Raw genomic sequence first — 10784 nt, 5'->3', positions numbered from 1 at the left:
TTATGTCCTGTAGTTCTTTTTACATTACCAACACATTATTTATTTCAGTAAGCCATTAATGTTAGGAAACTTTTTTATTAGCTTGCCTGGTTATAGAAGTAGAAGAGGACAAAAAAGTGGCTGTATCTCACCTACAGCCATACCACATTGGATACGCCCAATCTCGTCTGATCTTGGAAGCTAAGCAGTGTTGGGCCTAGTTAGTACTTGGGTGGGAGACCACATGGGAACACCAGGTGCTGTAGGTTTTTTCCCATTACTGGTAAATTGTTTTTATTCTCTAGCTATTTAAATTGGACACTTTTCTTTTTATTGCCAATACAGACATTTGGGAGAGGTCAAACAGACACAATAGCCATCACCTAAAGACTTACCACACTGTTTCGGCCCAATTCCAACTGCTTTTGGCAGCTAAATAGTGTTGAGCCTCTTTAGTAGTTTAATTTGAGACCACCTGCTAATATTATGTCCTGTAGTTCTTTTTACATTACCAACACATGATTTTTTTCAGTAATCCAATACAGTTAGGAAACTTTTTTATTAGCTTACCTTTAGATAGAAGTAGAAGAGGGCAAAAAATTGCTTGTATCTCATCTACATCCATACCACATTGGATACGCCCAATCTCGTCTGATCTTGGAAGCTAAGCAGTGTTGGGCCTGGTTAGTACTTGGGTGGGAGACCACATGGGAACACCAGGTGCTGTAGGTTTTTTCCCATTACTGGCAAATTGTTTTTATTCTCTAGCTGTTTAAATTGGAAACTTTTTCTTTTTATTGCCAATACAGACATTTAAAGAGAGGTGAAACAGACACAATAGCCATCACCTAAAGACTTACCACACTTTTTCGGCCCAATTCCAACTGCTTTTGGCAGCTAAACAGTGTTGAGCCTCATTAGTGGTTTAATTTGAGACCACCTGCTAATATTATGTCCTGTAGGTCTTTTTACATTACCAACACATTATTTTTTTCAGTAAGCCATTAATGTTAGGAAACTTTTTTATTAGCTTGCCTGGTTATAGAAGTAGAAGAGGACAAAAAAGTGGCTGTATCTCACCTACAGCCATACCACATTGGATACGCCCAATCTCGTCTGATCTTGGAAGCTAAGCAGTGTTGGGCCTAGTTAGTACTTGGGTGGGAGACCACATGGGAACATCAAGTGCTGTAGGTTTTTTCCCATTACTGGTAAATTGTTTTTATTCTCTAGCTATTTAAATTGGACACTTTTCTTTTTATTGCCAATACAGACATTTGGGAGAGGTCAAACAGACACAATAGCCATCACCTAAAGACTTACCACACTGTTTCGGCCCAATTACAACTGCTTTTGGCAGCTAAACAGTGTTGAGCCTCTTTAGTAGTTTAATTTGAGACCACCTGCTAATATTATGTCCTGTAGGTCTTTTTACATTACCAACACATGATTTTTTTAAGTAAGCCAATACAGTTAGCAAACTTTTTTATTAGAATACCTGGTTATAGAAGTAGAAGAAGGCAAAAAAGTGACTGTATCTCACCTACAGCCATACCACATTGGATACGCCCAATCTCGTCTGATCTTGGAAGCTAAGCAGTGTTGGGCCTGGTTAGTACTTGGGTGGGAGACCACATGGGAACACCAGGTGCTGTAGGTTTTTTCCCATTACTGGCAAATTGTTTTTATTCTCTAGCTATTTAAATTGGAAACTTTTTCTTTTTATTGCCAATACAGACATTTGGGAGAGGTCAAACAGACACAATAGCCATCACCTAAAGACTTGCCACACTGTTTCGGCCCAATTCCAACTGCATTTGGCAGCTAAACAGTGTTGAGCTTCTTTAGTTGTTTAATTTGAGACCACCTGCTAATATTATGTCCTGTAGGTCTTTTTACATTACCAACACATGATTTTTTTCAGTAAGCCAATACAGTTAGCAAACTTTTTAATTAGCTTACCTGGTTATAGAAGTAGAAGAAGGCAAAAAAGTGTCTGTATCTCACCTACAGCCATACCACATTGGATACGCCCAATCTCGTCTGATCTTGGAAGCTAAGCAGTGTTGGGCCTGGTTAGTACTTGGGTGGGAGACCACATGGGAACACCAGGTGCTGTAGGTTTTTTCCCATTACTGGCAAATTGTTTTTATTCTCTAGCTATTTAAATTGGAAACTTTTTCTTTTTATTGCCAATACAGACATTTGGGAGAGGTCAAACAGACACAATAGCCATCACTTAAAGACTTACCACACTGTTTCGGCCCAATTCCAACTGCTTTTGGCAGCTAAATAGTGTTGAGCCTCTTTAGTAGTTTAATTTGAGACCACCTGCTAATATTATGTCCTGTAGTTCTTTTTACATTACCAACACATGATTTTTTTCAGTAAGCCAATACAGTTAGGAAACTTTTTTATTAGCTTACCTTTAGATAGAAATAGAAGAGGGCAAAAAATTGCCTGTATCTCACCTACATCCATACCACATTGGATACGCCCAATCTCGTCTGATCTTGGAAGCTAAGCAGTGTTGGGCCTGGTTAGTACTTGTGTGGGAGACCACATGGGAACACCAGGTGCTGTAGGTTTTTTCACATTACTGGCAAATTGTTTTTATTCTCTAGCTGTTTAAATTGGAAACTTTTTCTTTTTATTGCCAATACAGACATTTAAAGAGAGGTGAAACAGACACAATAGCCATCACCTAAAGACTTACCACACTTTTTCGGCCCAATTCCAACTGCTTTTGGCAGCTAAACAGTGTTGAGCCTCATTAGTGGTTTAATTTGAGACCACCTGCTAATATTATGTCCTGTAGTTCTTTTTACATTACCAACACATTATTTTTTTCAGTAAGCCATTAATGTTAGGAAACTTTTTTATTAGCTTGCCTGGTTATAGAAGTAGAAGAGGACAAAAAAGTGGCTGTATCTCACCTACAGCCATACCACATTGGATACGCCCAATCTCGTCTGCTCTTGGAAGCTAAGCAGTGTTGGGCCTAGTTAGTACTTGGGTGGGAGACCACATGGGAACACCAGGTGCTGTAGGTTTTTTCCCATTACTGGTAAATTGTTTTTATTCTCTAGCTATTTAAATTGGACACTTTTCTTTTTATTGCCAATACAGACATTTGGGAGAGGTCAAACAGACACAATAGCCATCACCTAAAGACTTACCACACTGTTTCGGCCCAATTACAACTGCTTTTGGCAGCTAAACAGTGTTGAGCCTCTTTAGTAGTTTAATTTGAGACCACCTGCTAATATTATGTCCTGTAGGTCTTTTTACATTACCAACACATGATTTTTTTAAGTAAGCCAATACAGTAAGGAAACTTTTTTATTAGCTTACCTGGTTATAGAAGTAGAAGTGGGCAAAAAAGTGATTGTATCTCACCTACAGCCATACCACATTGGATACGCCCAATCTCGTCTGATCTTGGAAGCTAAGCAGTGTGGGGCCTGGTTAGTACTTGGGTGGGAGACCACATGGGAACACCAGGTGCTGTAGGTTTTTTCACATTACTGGCAAATTGTTTTTATTCTCTAGCTGTTTAAATTGGAAACTTTTTCTTTTTATTGCCAATACAGACATTTAAAGAGAGGTGAAACAGACACAATAGCCATCACCTAAAGACTTACCACACTTTTTCGGCCCAATTCCAACTGCTTTTGGCAGCTAAACAGTGTTGAGCCTCATTAGTGGTTTAATTTGAGACCACCTGCTAATATTATGTCCTGTAGTTCTTTTTACATTACCAACACATTATTTTTTTCAGTAAGCCATTAATGTTAGGAAACTTTTTTATTAGCTTGCCTGGTTATAGAAGTAGAAGAGGACAAAAAAGTGGCTGTATCTCACCTACAGCCATACCACATTGGATACGCCCAATCTCGTCTGATCTTGGAAGCTAAGCAGTGTTGGGCCTAGTTAGTACTTGGGTGGGAGACCACATGGGAACACCAGGTGCTGTAGGTTTTTTCCCATTACTGGTAAATTGTTTTTATTCTCTAGCTATTTAAATTGGACACTTTTCTTTTTATTGCCAATACAGACATTTGGGAGAGGTCAAACAGACACAATAGCCATCACCTAAAGACTTACCACACTGTTTCGGCCCAATTCCAACTGCTTTTGGCAGCTAAATAGTGTTGAGCCTCTTTAGTAGTTTAATTTGAGACCACCTGCTAATATTATGTCCTGTAGATCTTTTTACATTACCAACACATGATTTTTTTCAGTAAGCCAATACAGTTAGCAAACTTTTTTATTAGCTTACCTGGTAATAGAAGTAGAAGAAGGCAAAAAAGTGACTGTATCTCACCTACAGCCATACGACATTGGATACGCCCAATCTCGTCTGATCTTGGAAGCTAAGCAGTGTTGGGCCTGGTTAGTACTAGGGTGGGAGACCACATGGGAACACCAGGTGCTGTAGGTTTTTTCCCATTACTGGCAAATTGTTTTTATTCTCTAGCTATTTAAATTGGAAACTTTTTCTTTTTATTGCCAATACAGACATTTGGGAGAGGTCAAACAGACACAATAGCCATCACCTAAAGACTTACCACACTGTTTCGGCCCAATTCCAACTGCTTTTGGCAGCTAAATAGTGTTGAGCCTCTTTAGTAGTTTAATTTGAGACCACCTGCTAATATTATGTCCTGTAGTTCTTTTTACATTACCAACACATGATTTTTTTCAGTAAGCCAATACAGTTAGGAAACTTTTTTATTAGCTTACCTTTAGATAGAAGTAGAAGAGGGCAAAAAATTGCTTGCATCTCATCTACATCCATACCACATTGGATACGCCCAATCTCGTCTGATCTTGGAAGCTAAGCAGTGTTGGGCCTGGTTAGTACTTGGGTAGGAGACCACATGGGAACACCAGGTGCTGTAGGTTTTTTCCCATTAGTGGCAAATTGTTTTTATTCTCTAGCTGTTTAAATTGGAAACTTTTTCTTTTTATTGCCAATACAGACATTTAAAGAGAGGTGAAACAGACACAATAGCCATCACCTAAAGACTTACCACACTTTTTCGGCCCAATTCCAACTGCTTTTGGCAGCTAAACAGTGTTGAGCCTCATTAGTGGTTTAATTTGAGACCACCTGCTAATATTATGTCCTGTAGGTCTTTTTACATTACCAACACATTATTTTTTTCAGTAAGCCATTAATGTTAGGAAACTTTTTTATTAGCTTGCCTGGTTATAGAAGTAGAAGAGGACAAAAAAGTGGCTGTATCTCACCTACAGCCATACCACATTGGATACGCCCAATCTCGTCTGATCTTGGAAGCTAAGCAGTGTTGGGCCTAGTTAGTACTTGGGTGGGAGACCACATGGGAACACCAGGTGCTGTAGGTTTTTTCCCATTACTGGTAAATTGTTTTTATTCTCTAGCTATTTAAATTGGACACTTTTCTTTTTATTGCCAATACAGACATTTGGGAGAGGTCAAACAGACACAATAGCCATCACCTAAAGACTTACCACACTGTTTCGGCCCAATTCCAACTGCTTTTGGCAGCTAAATAGTGTTGAGCCTCTTTAGTAGTTTAATTTGAGACCACCTGCTTATATTATGTCCTGTAGTTCTTTTTACATTACCAACACATGATTTTTTTCAGTAAGCCAATACAGTTAGGAAACTTTTTTATTAGCTTACCTTTAGATAGAAGTAGAAGAGGGCAAAAAATTGCTTGTATCTCATCTACATCCATACCACATTGGATACACCCAATCTCGTCTGATCTTGGAAGCTAAGCAGTGTTGGGCCTGGTTAGTACTTGGGTGGGAGACCACATGGGAACACCAGGTGCTGTAGGTTTTTTCCCATTACTGGCAAATTGTTTTTATTCTCTAGCTGTTTAAATTGGAAACTTTTTCTTTTTATTGCCAATACAGACATTTAAAGAGAGGTGAAACAGACACAATAGCCATCACCTAAAGACTTACCACACTTTTTCGGCCCAATTCCAACTGCTTTTGGCAGCTAAACAGTGTTGAGCCTCATTAGTGGTTTAATTTGAGACCACCTGCTAATATTATGTCCTGTAGGTCTTTTTACATTACCAACACATTATTTTTTTCAGTAAGCCATTAATGTTAGGAAACTTTTTTATTAGCTTGCCTGGTTATAGAAGTAGAAGAGGACAAAAAAGTGGCTGTATCTCACCTACAGCCATACCACATTGGATACGCCCAATCTCGTCTGATCTTGGAAGCTAAGCAGTGTTGGGCCTAGTTAGTACTTGGGTGGGAGACCACATGGGAACACCAGGTGCTGTAGGTTTTTTCCCATTACTGGTAAATTGTTTTTATTCTCTAGCTATTTAAATTGGACACTTTTCTTTTTATTGCCAATACAGACATTTGGGAGAGGTCAAACAGACACAATAGCCATCACCTAAAGACTTACCACACTGTTTCGGCCCAATTACAACTGCTTTTGGCAGCTAAACAGTGTTGAGCCTCTTTAGTAGTTTAATTTGAGACCACCTGCTAATATTATGTCCTGTAGGTCTTTTTACATTACCAACACATGATTTTTTTAAGTAAGCCAATACAGTTAGCAAACTTTTTTATTAGAATACCTGGTTATAGAAGTAGAAGAAGGCAAAAAAGTGACTGTATCTCACCTACAGCCATACCACATTGGATACGCCCAATCTCGTCTGATCTTGGAAGCTAAGCAGTGTTGGGCCTGGTTAGTACTTGGGTGGGAGACCACATGGGAACACCAGGTGCTGTAGGTTTTTTCCCATTACTGGCAAATTGTTTTTATTCTCTAGCTATTTAAATTGGAAACTTTTTCTTTTTATTGCCAATACAGACATTTGGGAGAGGTCAAACAGACACAATAGCCATCACCTAAAGACTTGCCACACTGTTTCGGCCCAATTCCAACTGCATTTGGCAGCTAAACAGTGTTGAGCTTCTTTAGTTGTTTAATTTGAGACCACCTGCTAATATTATGTCCTGTAGGTCTTTTTACATTACCAACACATGATTTTTTTCAGTAAGCCAATACAGTTAGCAAACTTTTTAATTAGCTTACCTGGTTATAGAAGTAGAAGAAGGCAAAAAAGTGTCTGTATCTCACCTACAGCCATACCACATTGGATACGCCCAATCTCGTCTGATCTTGGAAGCTAAGCAGTGCTGGGCCTGGTTAGTACTTGGGTGGGAGACCACATGGGAACACCAGGTGCTGTAGGTTTTTTCCCATTACTGGCAAATTGTTTTTATTCTCTAGCTATTTAAATTGGAAACTTTTTCTTTTTATTGCCAATACAGACATTTGGGAGAGGTCAAACAGACACAATAGCCATCACCTAAAGACTTACCACACTGTTTCGGCCCAATTCCAACTGCTTTTGGCAGCTAAATAGTGTTGAGCCTCTTTAGTAGTTTAATTTGAGACCACCTGCTAATATTATGTCCTGTAGTTCTTTTTACATTACAAACACATGATTTTTTTCAGTAAGCCAATACAGTTAGGAAACTTTTTTATTAGCTTACCTTTAGATAGAAATAGAAGAGGGCAAAAAATTTCCTGTATCTCACCTACATCCATACCACATTGGATACGCCCAATCTCGTCTGATCTTGGAAGCTAAGCAGTGTTGGGCCTGGTTAGTACTTGGGTGGGAGACCACATGGGAACACCAGGTGCTGTAGGTTTTTTCACATTACTGGCAAATTGTTTTTATTCTCTAGCTGTTTAAATTGGAAACTTTTTCTTTTTATTGCCAATACAGACATTTAAAGAGAGGTGAAACAGACACAATAGCCATCACCTAAAGACTTACCACACTTTTTCGGCCCAATTCCAACTGCTTTTGGCAGCTAAACAGTGTTGAGCCTCATTAGTGGTTTAATTTGAGACCACCTGCTAATATTATGTCCTGTAGTTCTTTTTACATTACCAACACATTATTTTTTTCAGTAAGCCATTAATGTTAGGAAACTTTTTTATTAGCTTGCCTGGTTATAGAAGTAGAAGAGGACAAAAAAGTGGCTGTATCTCACCTACAGCCATACCACATTGGATACGCCCAATCTCGTCTGCTCTTGGAAGCTAAGCAGTGTTGGGCCTAGTTAGTACTTGGGTGGGAGACCACATGGGAACACCAGGTGCTGTAGGTTTTTTCCCATTACTGGTAAATTGTTTTTATTCTCTAGCTATTTAAATTGGACACTTTTCTTTTTATTGCCAATACAGACATTTGGGAGAGGTCAAACAGACACAATAGCCATCACCTAAAGACTTACCACACTGTTTCGGCCCAATTACAACTGCTTTTGGCAGCTAAACAGTGTTGAGCCTCTTTAGTAGTTTAATTTGAGACCACCTGCTAATATTATGTCCTGTAGGTCTTTTTACATTACCAACACATGATTTTTTTAAGTAAGCCAATACAGTAAGGAAACTTTTTTATTAGCTTACCTGGTTATAGAAGTAGAAGTGGGCAAAAAAGTGATTGTATCTCACCTACAGCCATACCACATTGGATACGCCCAATCTCGTCTGATCTTGGAAGCTAAGCAGTGTGGGGCCTGGTTAGTACTTGGGTGGGAGACCACATGGGAACACCAGGTGCTGTAGGTTTTTTCACATTACTGGCAAATTGTTTTTATTCTCTAGCTGTTTAAATTGGAAACTTTTTCTTTTTATTGCCAATACAGACATTTAAAGAGAGGTGAAACAGACACAATAGCCATCACCTAAAGACTTACCACACTTTTTCGGCCCAATTCCAACTGCTTTTGGCAGCTAAACAGTGTTGAGCCTCATTAGTGGTTTAATTTGAGACCACCTGCTAATATTATGTCCTGTAGTTCTTTTTACATTACCAACACATTATTTTTTTCAGTAAGCCATTAATGTTAGGAAACTTTTTTATTAGCTTGCCTGGTTATAGAAGTAGAAGAGGACAAAAAAGTGGCTGTATCTCACCTACAGCCATACCACATTGGATACGCCCAATCTCGTCTGATCTTGGAAGCTAAGCAGTGTTGGGCCTAGTTAGTACTTGGGTGGGAGACCACATGGGAACACCAGGTGCTGTAGGTTTTTTCCCATTACTGGTAAATTGTTTTTATTCTCTAGCTATTTAAATTGGACACTTTTCTTTTTATTGCCAATACAGACATTTGGGAGAGGTCAAACAGACACAATAGCCATCACCTAAAGACTTACCACACTGTTTCGGCCCAATTCCAACTGCTTTTGGCAGCTAAATAGTGTTGAGCCTCTTTAGTAGTTTAATTTGAGACCACCTGCTTATATTATGTCCTGTAGTTCTTTTTACATTACCAACACATGATTTTTTTCAGTAAGCCAATACAGTTAGGAAACTTTTTTATTAGCTTACCTTTAGATAGAAGTAGAAGAGGGCAAAAAATTGCTTGTATCTCATCTACATCCATACCACATTGGATACACCCAATCTCGTCTGATCTTGGAAGCTAAGCAGTGTTGGGCCTGGTTAGTACTTGGGTGGGAGACCACATGGGAACACCAGGTGCTGTAGGTTTTTTCCCATTACTGGCAAATTGTTTTTATTCTCTAGCTGTTTAAATTGGAAACTTTTTCTTTTTATTGCCAATACAGACATTTAAAGAGAGGTGAAACAGACACAATAGCCATCACCTAAAGACTTACCACACTTTTTCGGCCCAATTCCAACTGCTTTTGGCAGCTAAACAGTGTTGAGCCTCATTAGTGGTTTAATTTAAGACCACCTGCTAATATTATGTCCTGTAGGTCTTTTTACATTACCAACACATTATTTTTTTCAGTAAGCCATTAATGTTAGGAAACTTTTTTATTAGCTTGCCTGGTTATAGAAGTAGAAGAGGACAAAAAAGTGGCTGTATCTCACCTACAGCCATACCACATTGGATACGCCCAATCTCGTCTGATCTTGGAAGCTAAGCAGTGTTGGGCCTAGTTAGTACTTGGGTGGGAGACCACATGGGAACACCAGGTGCTGTAGGTTTTTTCCCATTACTGGTAAATTGTTTTTATTCTCTAGCTATTTAAATTGGACACTTTTCTTTTTATTGCCAATACAGACATTTGGGAGAGGTCAAACAGACACAATAGCCATCACCTAAAGACTTACCACACTGTTTCGGCCCAATTACAACTGCTTTTGGCAGCTAAACAGTGTTGAGCCTCTTTAGTAGTTTAATTTGAGACCACCTGCTAATATTATGTCCTGTAGGTCTTTTTACATTACCAACACATGATTTTTTTAAGTAAGCCAATACAGTTAGCAAACTTTTTTATTAGAATACCTGGTTATAGAAGTAGAAGAAGGCAAAAAAGTGACTGTATCTCACCTACAGCCATACCACATTGGATACGCCCAATCTCGTCTGATCTTGGAAGCTAAGCAGTGTTGGGCCTGGTTAGTACTTGGGTGGGAGACCACATGGGAACACCAGGTGCTGTAGGTTTTTTCCCATTACTGGCAAATTGTTTTTATTCTCTAGCTATTTAAATTGGAAACTTTTTCTTTTTATTGCCAATACAGACATTTGGGAGAGGTCAAACAGACACAATAGCCATCACCTAAAGACTTGCCACACTGTTTCGGCCCAATTCCAACTGCATTTGGCAGCTAAACAGTGTTGAGCTTCTTTAGTTGTTTAATTTGAGACCACCTGCTAATATTATGTCCTGTAGGTCTTTTTACATTACCAACACATGATTTTTTTCAGTAAGCCAATACAGTTAGCAAACTTTTTAATTAGCTTACCTGGTTATAGAAGTAGAAGAAGGCAAA

The 10784-nt window shown here is 38.9% G+C and overlaps 23 non-coding genes across 23 annotated transcripts; all 23 read left to right on the top strand.

Moving 5' to 3' along the window:
* The first annotated feature begins 129 nt into the window (after positions 1-129).
* On the top strand, positions 130-248 carry LOC146054000 (5S ribosomal RNA). Its single transcript, XR_014467991.1, has one exon. It is a non-coding gene; the product is annotated as a 5S ribosomal RNA (ribosomal RNA).
* A 344-nt stretch (positions 249-592) lies between these two features.
* Positions 593-711, top strand: LOC146054061 (5S ribosomal RNA). The gene has a single exon (XR_014468047.1). It is a non-coding gene; the product is annotated as a 5S ribosomal RNA (ribosomal RNA).
* Positions 712-1057: 346 nt separating this feature from the next.
* Positions 1058-1176, top strand: LOC146054138 (5S ribosomal RNA). The gene has a single exon (XR_014468117.1). It is a non-coding gene; the product is annotated as a 5S ribosomal RNA (ribosomal RNA).
* A 344-nt stretch (positions 1177-1520) lies between these two features.
* LOC146054248 (5S ribosomal RNA) lies at positions 1521-1639 on the top strand. Its single transcript, XR_014468172.1, has one exon. It is a non-coding gene; the product is annotated as a 5S ribosomal RNA (ribosomal RNA).
* A 345-nt stretch (positions 1640-1984) lies between these two features.
* LOC146054247 (5S ribosomal RNA) lies at positions 1985-2103 on the top strand. Its single transcript, XR_014468171.1, has one exon. It is a non-coding gene; the product is annotated as a 5S ribosomal RNA (ribosomal RNA).
* Positions 2104-2448: 345 nt separating this feature from the next.
* On the top strand, positions 2449-2567 carry LOC146054081 (5S ribosomal RNA). The gene has a single exon (XR_014468065.1). It is a non-coding gene; the product is annotated as a 5S ribosomal RNA (ribosomal RNA).
* A 346-nt stretch (positions 2568-2913) lies between these two features.
* LOC146054102 (5S ribosomal RNA) lies at positions 2914-3032 on the top strand. Its single transcript, XR_014468084.1, has one exon. It is a non-coding gene; the product is annotated as a 5S ribosomal RNA (ribosomal RNA).
* Positions 3033-3376: 344 nt separating this feature from the next.
* On the top strand, positions 3377-3495 carry LOC146053885 (5S ribosomal RNA). Its single transcript, XR_014467887.1, has one exon. It is a non-coding gene; the product is annotated as a 5S ribosomal RNA (ribosomal RNA).
* Positions 3496-3841: 346 nt separating this feature from the next.
* On the top strand, positions 3842-3960 carry LOC146053999 (5S ribosomal RNA). The gene has a single exon (XR_014467990.1). It is a non-coding gene; the product is annotated as a 5S ribosomal RNA (ribosomal RNA).
* A 344-nt stretch (positions 3961-4304) lies between these two features.
* On the top strand, positions 4305-4423 carry LOC146054017 (5S ribosomal RNA). The gene has a single exon (XR_014468007.1). It is a non-coding gene; the product is annotated as a 5S ribosomal RNA (ribosomal RNA).
* Positions 4424-4768: 345 nt separating this feature from the next.
* LOC146054137 (5S ribosomal RNA) lies at positions 4769-4887 on the top strand. The gene has a single exon (XR_014468116.1). It is a non-coding gene; the product is annotated as a 5S ribosomal RNA (ribosomal RNA).
* Positions 4888-5233: 346 nt separating this feature from the next.
* On the top strand, positions 5234-5352 carry LOC146053998 (5S ribosomal RNA). The gene has a single exon (XR_014467989.1). It is a non-coding gene; the product is annotated as a 5S ribosomal RNA (ribosomal RNA).
* Positions 5353-5696: 344 nt separating this feature from the next.
* On the top strand, positions 5697-5815 carry LOC146054010 (5S ribosomal RNA). Its single transcript, XR_014468000.1, has one exon. It is a non-coding gene; the product is annotated as a 5S ribosomal RNA (ribosomal RNA).
* Positions 5816-6161: 346 nt separating this feature from the next.
* On the top strand, positions 6162-6280 carry LOC146053996 (5S ribosomal RNA). The gene has a single exon (XR_014467988.1). It is a non-coding gene; the product is annotated as a 5S ribosomal RNA (ribosomal RNA).
* A 344-nt stretch (positions 6281-6624) lies between these two features.
* On the top strand, positions 6625-6743 carry LOC146054245 (5S ribosomal RNA). The gene has a single exon (XR_014468169.1). It is a non-coding gene; the product is annotated as a 5S ribosomal RNA (ribosomal RNA).
* Positions 6744-7088: 345 nt separating this feature from the next.
* Positions 7089-7207, top strand: LOC146054251 (5S ribosomal RNA). Its single transcript, XR_014468174.1, has one exon. It is a non-coding gene; the product is annotated as a 5S ribosomal RNA (ribosomal RNA).
* Positions 7208-7552: 345 nt separating this feature from the next.
* On the top strand, positions 7553-7671 carry LOC146054016 (5S ribosomal RNA). The gene has a single exon (XR_014468006.1). It is a non-coding gene; the product is annotated as a 5S ribosomal RNA (ribosomal RNA).
* Positions 7672-8017: 346 nt separating this feature from the next.
* Positions 8018-8136, top strand: LOC146054101 (5S ribosomal RNA). Its single transcript, XR_014468083.1, has one exon. It is a non-coding gene; the product is annotated as a 5S ribosomal RNA (ribosomal RNA).
* Positions 8137-8480: 344 nt separating this feature from the next.
* Positions 8481-8599, top strand: LOC146053884 (5S ribosomal RNA). Its single transcript, XR_014467886.1, has one exon. It is a non-coding gene; the product is annotated as a 5S ribosomal RNA (ribosomal RNA).
* A 346-nt stretch (positions 8600-8945) lies between these two features.
* LOC146053995 (5S ribosomal RNA) lies at positions 8946-9064 on the top strand. The gene has a single exon (XR_014467987.1). It is a non-coding gene; the product is annotated as a 5S ribosomal RNA (ribosomal RNA).
* Positions 9065-9408: 344 nt separating this feature from the next.
* Positions 9409-9527, top strand: LOC146054009 (5S ribosomal RNA). Its single transcript, XR_014467999.1, has one exon. It is a non-coding gene; the product is annotated as a 5S ribosomal RNA (ribosomal RNA).
* Positions 9528-9873: 346 nt separating this feature from the next.
* Positions 9874-9992, top strand: LOC146053994 (5S ribosomal RNA). Its single transcript, XR_014467986.1, has one exon. It is a non-coding gene; the product is annotated as a 5S ribosomal RNA (ribosomal RNA).
* A 344-nt stretch (positions 9993-10336) lies between these two features.
* Positions 10337-10455, top strand: LOC146054244 (5S ribosomal RNA). The gene has a single exon (XR_014468168.1). It is a non-coding gene; the product is annotated as a 5S ribosomal RNA (ribosomal RNA).
* The last annotated feature ends 329 nt before the right edge of the window (positions 10456-10784 follow it).

Source organism: Crinia signifera, unplaced genomic scaffold (assembly GCF_055691185.1).
Source record: "Crinia signifera unplaced genomic scaffold, ASM5569118v1 HAP2_SCAFFOLD_222, whole genome shotgun sequence".
Classification (NCBI taxonomy): domain Eukaryota; kingdom Metazoa; phylum Chordata; class Amphibia; order Anura; family Myobatrachidae; genus Crinia; species Crinia signifera.
The sequence above is the reverse complement of the archived record's forward strand: the minus strand, read 5'-3'. Positions and strand labels throughout refer to the sequence as shown.